The following is a 7,876-nucleotide window of genomic DNA, read 5'->3' as shown; positions in this document are numbered from 1 at the left end:
TGGCCACTGGTTTTATGAACTGGACAGTCACAGAATTATCAACAAAACTGTTTACATGTATGTTAGTAGTCAATGTTGGTTTAACTTTTAAATACATCTAATCCCTGGGACAATACATTCATCTGATCCTGCCCAGCGTGTCTTCAAGAAGCCCCAGTAAATTCCTCAGAAGCATGTGGACACAGACACCAGCCACCCAATGAAGACAATTACAGGGTGAGGAATCTCCAACATGAATATATATATTCCTATGATATATATATATTCCTATGATAAAAAAAATACAGACCTCTACATGCTTTGTAAGTAGGAAAACCTGCAAAATCGTCAGTGTATCAAATACTTGTTCTCCCCACTGTATATATACACACACACACACCCTCTCCATCAACAGACAAATGAAAAGGAAGCCGGCCACACTGCGTCTTAGCTTCACACACAAAGCCTGGAGACAATGATCCACTACTGGCTCTAACACCAACCCCACAATACCTCCCACTGCACTCCCTACAGCGGGGTTATTTGACCTGACTACCATATCCTCCAACAGAACTATGGAAGGCCGGGATAACTGAAGGAGCCATTGAGGTCATTTGGATTGTTTAAAAAAAAAAATGTGCACCATTATTTCACATCCCACCCTGCTTCTCCAATCGCCACTGTACTAGTCTCCACAGATGGGCTGTGTGGCTGGTGTCTTCACTAGTCTCCACAGATGGGCTGTGTGGCTGGTGTCTTCACTAGTCTCCACAGATGGGCTGTGTGGCTGGTGTCTTCACTAGTTTCTACAGATGGGCTGTGTGGCTGGTGTCTTCACTAGTCTCCACAGATGGGCTGTGTGGCTGGTGTCTTCACTAGTTTCTACAGATGGGCTGTGTGGCTGGTGTCTTCACTAGTTTCTACAGATGGGCTATGTGGCTGGTGTCTTCACTAGTTTCTACAGATGGGCTGTGTGGCTGGTGTCTTCGCTAGTTTCTAAAGATGGGCTGTGTGGCTGGTGTCTTCACTAGTCTCCACAGATGGGCTGTGTGGCTGAGGTCTTCACTAGTTTCTACAGATGGGCTGTGTGGCTGGTGTCTTCACTAGTCTCCACAGATGGGCTGTGTGGCTGAGGTCTTCACTAGTTTCTACAGATGGGCTGTGTGGCTGGTGTCTTCACTAGTCTACAGATAGACTGTGTGGCCGGTATCTTCACTATTCTCCATAGATTGGCTGTGTGGCCGGTGTCTTCACTAGTCTCCACAGATGGGCTGTGTGGCTGGTCTCTTCACTAGTCTACAGATGGACTGTGTGGCTGGTGTCTTCACTAGTCTACAGATGGGCTGTGTGGCTGGTCTCTTCACTAGTCTACAGATGGACTGTGTGGCTGGTCTCTTCACTAGTCTCCACAGATGGGCTGTGTGGCCGGTCTCTTCACTAGTCTACAGATGGACTGTGTGGCTGGTGTCTTCACTAGTCTACAGATGGACTGTGTGGATGGTGTCTTCACTAGTCTCCACAGATGGGCTGTGTGGCTGGTCTCTTCACTAGTCTACAGATGGATTGTGTAGCTGGTCTCTTCACTAGTCTACAGATGGACTGTGTGGCTGGTGTCTTCACTAGTCTACAGATGGGCTGTGTGGCTGGTGTCTTCACTTGTCTACAGATGGACTGTGTGGCTGGTCTCTTCACTAGTCTACAGATGGATTGTGTGGCTGGTCTCTTCACTAGTCTACAGATGGACTGTGTGGCTGGTGTCTTCACTAGTCTACAGATGGACTGTGTGGCTGGTGTCTTCACTAGTCTACAGATGGACTGTGTGGCTGGTGTCTTCACTAGTCTACAGATGGACTGTGTGGCTGGTGTCTTCACTAGTCTACAGATGGACTGTGTAGCTGGTCTCTTCACTAGTCTACAGATGGACTGTGTGGCTGGTATCTTCACTAGTCTACAGATGGGCTGTGTGGCTGGTCTCTTCACTAGTCTACAGATGGATTGTGTGGCTGGTCTCTTCACAAGTCTACAGATGGACTGTGTGGCTGGTGTGTCTTCTCTCGTCTACAGATCTCTCGTCTACAGATGGACTGTGTGGCTGGTCTCTTCACTAGTCTACAGATGGACTGTGTGGCTGGTGTCTTCACTAGTCTACAGATGGACTGTGTGGCTGGTGTCTTCACTAGTCTACAGATGGACTGTGTAGCTGGTCTCTTCACTAGTCTACAGATGGACTGTGTGGCTGGTCTCTTCACTAGTCTACAGATGGATTGTGTGGCGGGTCTCTTCACTAGTCTACAGATGGACTGTGTGGCTGGTCTCTTCACTAGTCTACAGATGGACTGTGTGGCTGGTGTCTTCACTAGTCTACAGATGGACTGTGTGGCTGGTGTCTTCACTAGTCTACAGATGGACTGTGTGGCTGGTGTCTTCACTAGTCTACAGATGGACTGTGTGGCTGGTGTCTTCACTAGTCTACAGATGGACTGTGTAGCTGGTCTCTTCACTAGTCTACAGATGGACTGTGTGGCTGGTGTCTTCACTAGTCTACAGATGGACTGTGTGGCTGGTGTCTTCACTAGTCTACAGATGGACTGTGTAGCTGTTCTCTTCACTAGTCTACAGATGGACTGTGTGGCTGGTCTCTTCACTAGTCTACAGATGCACTGTGTGTCTGGTGTCTCCTGCTACTTGATCTCACTATATCCTCCTCCAGTGATCCCATCAGAAGCTATAGTATATGTGAAAAAATATAAATAATGGACAATTATTTTGGAAGGAATTAATTGGATGGTAATGTTTCACTGTGTGACGTCTGTGTGTTAACATTCATAAAACACTCTTGTCTGAGTGTGTGATGAATAGGCCTCCATGACAGAATGTCGTAGAACACGGACCACGCTGAATGATGAATGAGACGAGGGGGTGGAGTGTGAGGACTGAAGAGAAGAGTTGATTTGTAGAAAAATGTCTGGGGGACACTTCATATTCCTCCCCCTCAGTTTAAGTCAGCTAGACCAGGGTTTCTGCCCCCCCGGTGCACAAAAACAAACACCAACTCAGTGAAGATATTCCGTTTGTTGTTTATTTCAATGGCTCATCTGATAAAAGAAGCCCCTTTATAAACAAAAATACTGGGACATTTCTCATGTCCAATGAAATGACAAGTAGTGTGGTTGTTTGGTATCAGCACAGTTCTGTGTACATAGAAAAATGCACAGTATCGCTATAGAAACATGTGCAGTATCGCTATAGAAACATGTGCAGTATCGCTATAGAAACATGTGCAGTACACCAGTCAAGGCTACAATATGCAACATAGTTATGTGTTCAGAGCTCTCTGCTTTCTGGCAGCAAGGACCAAAATGGAGTCAAATCACAAAATAATGTCAAAGAATAAGTCCTAAAAGATGAACCAGTAGTGAGGGCTAGACAGTGATGGCTGTGAGAAGAGTTCGAGCCATAAACAGAATGAATTATTCTAATGCTATGGTTCTACCAACAAAAACAGCTTGAGACCTCAGTGAGAGAAGTAGCTTTTTAGTGAGGGAAGAGAGTACTTTTACTTATAAAACAGGGTCTTATTCAATAGGTCATATCGTAGCCAAAACTAACTTGTCCAATAAAGAAAAAGCTTATTTAGTCCCTCCCTGTGTCAGTCTTCTTCCGTTTGGTGCCTAATGAATATGACCTAGTACTCCACTTCCGTTTGGTGCCTAATGAATATGACCTAGTACTCCACTTCCGTTTGGTGCCTAATGAATATGACCTAGTACTCCACTTCCGTTTGGTGTCTAATGAATATGACCTAGTACTCCACTTCCGTTTGGTGTCTAATGAATATGACCTAGTACTCCACTTCCGTTTGGTGCTAATGAATATGACCTAGTACTCCACTTCCGTTTGGTGCCTAATGAATATGACCTAGTACTCCACTTCCGTTTGGTGTCTAATGAATATGACCTAGTACTCCACTTCCGTTTGGTGTCTAATGAATATGACCTAGTACTCCACTTCCGTTTGGTGTCTAATGAATATGACCTAGTACTCCACTTCCGTTTGGTGTCTAATGAATATGACCTAGTACTCCACTTCCGTTTGGTGCCTAATGAATATGACCTAGTACTCCACTTCCGTTTGGTGTCTAATGAATATGACCTAGTACTCCACTTCTGTTTGGTGCCTAATGAATATGACCTAGTACTCCACTTCCGTTTGGTGCCTAATGAATATGACCTAGTACTCCACTTCCGTTTGGTGTCTAATGAATATGACCTAGTACTCCACTTCCGTTTGGTGTCAAATGAATATGACCTAGTACTCCACTTCCGTTTGGTGCCTAATGAATATGACCTAGTACTCCACTTCCGTTTGGTGCCTAATGAATATGACCTAGTACTCCACTTCCGTTTGGTGCCTAATGAATATGACCTAGTACTCCACTTCCGTTTGGTGTCTAATGAATATGACCTAGTACTCCACTTCCGTTTGGTGCCTAATGAATATGACCTAGTACTCCACTTCCGTTTGGTGCCTAATGAATATGACCTAGTACTCCACTTCCGTTTGGTGTCTAATGAATATGACCTAGTACTCCACTTCCGTTTGGTGTCAAATGAATATGACCTAGTACTCCACTTCCGTTTGGTGTCTAATGAATATGACCTAGTACTCCACTTCCGTTTGGTGTCAAATGAATATGACCTAGTACTCCACTTCCGTTTGGTGCCTAATGAATATGACCTAGTACTCCACTTCCGTTTGGTGTCTAATGAATATGACCTAGTACTCCACTTCCGTTTGGTGTCTAATGAATATGACCTAGTACTCCACTTCCGTTTGGTGTCAAATGAATATGACCTAGTACTCCACTTCCGTTTGGTGCCTAATGAATATGACCTAGTACTCCACTTCCGTTTGGTGTCAAATGAATATGACCTAGTACTCCACTTCCGTTTGGTGTCTAATGAATATGACCTAGTACTCCACTTCCGTTTGGTGTCTAATGAATATGACCTAGTACTCCACTTCCGTTTGGTGCCTAATGAATATGACCTAGTTTGGTGCCTAATGAATATGACCTAGTACTCCACTTCCGTTTGGTGTCAAATGAATATGACCTAGTACTCCACTTCCGTTTGGTGTCTAATGAATATGACCTAGTACTCCACTTCTGTTTGGTGCCTAATGAATATGACCTAGTACTCCACTTCCGTTTGGTGTCTAATGAATATGACCTAGTACTCCACTTCCGTTTGGTGCCTAATGAATATGACCTAGTACTCCACTTCCGTTTGGTGTCTAATGAATATGACCTAGTACTCCACTTCCGTTTGGTGCCTAATGAATATGACCTAGTACTCCACTTCTGTTTGGTGCCTAATGAATATGACCTAGTACTCCACTTCTGTTTGGTGCCTAATGAATATGACCTAGTACTCCACTTCCGTTTGGTGTCTAATGAATATGACCTAGTACTCCACTTCTGTTTGGTGCCTAATGAATATGACCTAGTACTCCACTTCTGTTTGGTGCCTAATGAATATGACCTAGTACTCCACTTCTGTTTGGTGCCTAATGAATATGACCTAGTACTCCACTTCCGTTTGGTGCCTAATGAATATGACCTAGTACTCCACTTCTGTTTGGTGCCTAATGAATATGACCTAGTACTCCACTTCTGTTTGGTGCCTAATGAATATGACCTAGTACTCCACTTCTGTTTGGTGTCTAATGAATATGACCTAGTACTCCACTTCCGTTTGGTGCCTAATGAATATGACCTAGTACTCCACACCGACCGCATCCATCTTTATTAACACAGCAAGAACAAGACTAAATAAAATGCACTTTAAAAAAAAAACTATACAAAGTTGAAAGGAAGAATCCTTTTGTCTATAAAAGTAGTGATGACCATACAGTGAGTGGGATTGACAGTTCAGAAGAGATCAGTCAGGAAGATGCATTTGGTTCCTACTAAGCCCTTCATTCCATTTGTAGTAAAATACTAGACGACAGTAAGGTATGTTTATGCTATAATAAGTTTAGACACATTTCAGATGCTTGCCAGATATCTCACTAAAGCCAGGCTTCACAGTGTTCAATGGAAGTGTCTCGATATCTAAGCCCAGAACATTGAGAATCAGAACACAGCCGTAGTAGTATCAGCATAGTTCAAGTATGAAAACTGTTGGGGACAAGGTACAACCATAGTAAAAATGTACACATTCAAAGCATACCGACAGAAAAGGACCAGAAGTTAACACTGTTGCAGATAGAAATGTGATTTCTAGAGCTTCCATCATTCCCTGCTCTGCACAACAGATAGAAACGTGCTGTTTAGATCAGTTATGGGCATCTAAACATTCTGTAACCTTCTAACTGTCCTTCTGAGTGAGCCCCTGATTTAGATTTTCGGCCATCGAGTAACCAGCGAGACCGCCTGTGACGCAGAAGGGGAATCTGGATGTGTTTACGTTCCAGCAGGAAGTGGAAGTTTTGGAAATGTGGGAAGCAATTAGTGATAAGCTGCAGATGGGCTTGTGTGTTTCATCGACCGCGAGGTCACGGATTCCATCAGGATGCAAAACAGTGTGTTTTATAGATCTTAGTATGTCATTTAAAAAAGGCAGGTCCTCTTCCTCTGGGAGAGAAGTGAGAAACCCTCCCGGGTGCCATGCTAGCATCTACATAAAGCACACAAAATAGTAAGAAAACAGCTGATTGGATATCCTCCGCCTAACAACCTGAGCCTGAATATTCAGTTGCTATACAATGGCTTTTTACATAAAAAAATAAAAAATAAAATAATTAAAAATGTGTTTCACACCAGTACAAAACAAAAACAACCAAGGAATACAAAATAAAGCAACAACTTAAATTAAAAGTTACGTCACGTTTCAATGGCATCGTATTCAAGTAATCTGTTACATCAAGTCCCTGATATACACTGTGGTTGATGGAAACAAGTCTTCAGCTCACACAGAACCATCAGTTCATAGAGACGGCAGCAGCATGTCATTATGTACACATCAACAAAGTTCCAAGCATAGAATTAGAATGCTACATTAATACACCCTCTCGCTCAAAAAGGAAGGAGGATGGGAAGAGAACCAAAACATGACAGGTATGTTAACTGTGGAATTCCTCTGCAGTGACAGAACAATGAACTCTGGCCTCCCCATCCATTGAGGATTATGGGTAGGAATTCTCAGAGGGCTCCCTGTAGCACTTAGTGACATAATCAAGTTATTCAGTGTCATAAGAGTGATATATATATATATCTCTAATACACACACACAGACATAGCAAGTGACATTGCATCTTCAACTCACTGGTATGTCTGCTTATAACAAGTCATACCACTGTTCCCAATTCAGCAGCTCAAAACTAATTTACTGGCCTATTTCTCGTCTTCAGTGGAGTTGATTACAGTGAGAGAGAGATCGAGCAGCACTTCAGCTGAATTCACAGACAGACATCACTCTGGTCAAAACCCAGGAGGCACTGAGGAGGAATCATGCTGCATTGCCTCTGGTTCACAGTGATAACAGCATCTTAACCAGGGACATACGGTGACCATTCTACAGTGTTTTAATGCTTCTGCCTTGGCTTCACGTTCCTGTGACGTGATTAGAACACAGTGTTCAACATCAGTCAGTGGCGTCATGTCAGTGTGATGACTTCCATGGGGTCCTCAGTGCCCTTCGACCTTTGCTTGCGTTTGAGCAGTCTTTCTCTCCGCCTCTGTCTGAAGGTGGGGGGCGCGGGGCAAGGGGCGGCCGAGGAGGGGGGCGGGGTGCTGATGGAGAGAGAGAGGAGGTCTGCCAGGGACCGGAGAGGAGGAGGAAGTAGTGATGGGAGAGGATTGTAACGCTCCCTGTCCCTGGCTCGGGGTGGTTTG

The 7,876-nt window shown here is 44.1% G+C and overlaps 1 protein-coding gene across 1 annotated transcript in view; it reads right to left on the bottom strand.

The window, feature by feature from the left end:
• Positions 1-5,769: 5,769 nt before the first annotated feature.
• LOC112220679 (cyclin-J) overlaps positions 5,770-7,876 on the bottom strand; it is a 90,542-nt gene continuing 88,435 nt past the window's right edge. Inside the window, exon 6 of the mRNA XM_042303429.1 lies at positions 5,770-7,876. This exon is cut by the window's right edge and continues 567 nt beyond it. The gene's annotated coding sequence lies outside the window, so the exon portion shown is untranslated.

This window comes from Oncorhynchus tshawytscha, linkage group LG21 (genome assembly GCF_018296145.1).
Source record: "Oncorhynchus tshawytscha isolate Ot180627B linkage group LG21, Otsh_v2.0, whole genome shotgun sequence".
NCBI classification, from domain to species: Eukaryota; Metazoa; Chordata; class Actinopteri; order Salmoniformes; family Salmonidae; genus Oncorhynchus; species Oncorhynchus tshawytscha.
This window is presented reverse-complemented; position numbering and strand designations above follow the sequence as displayed.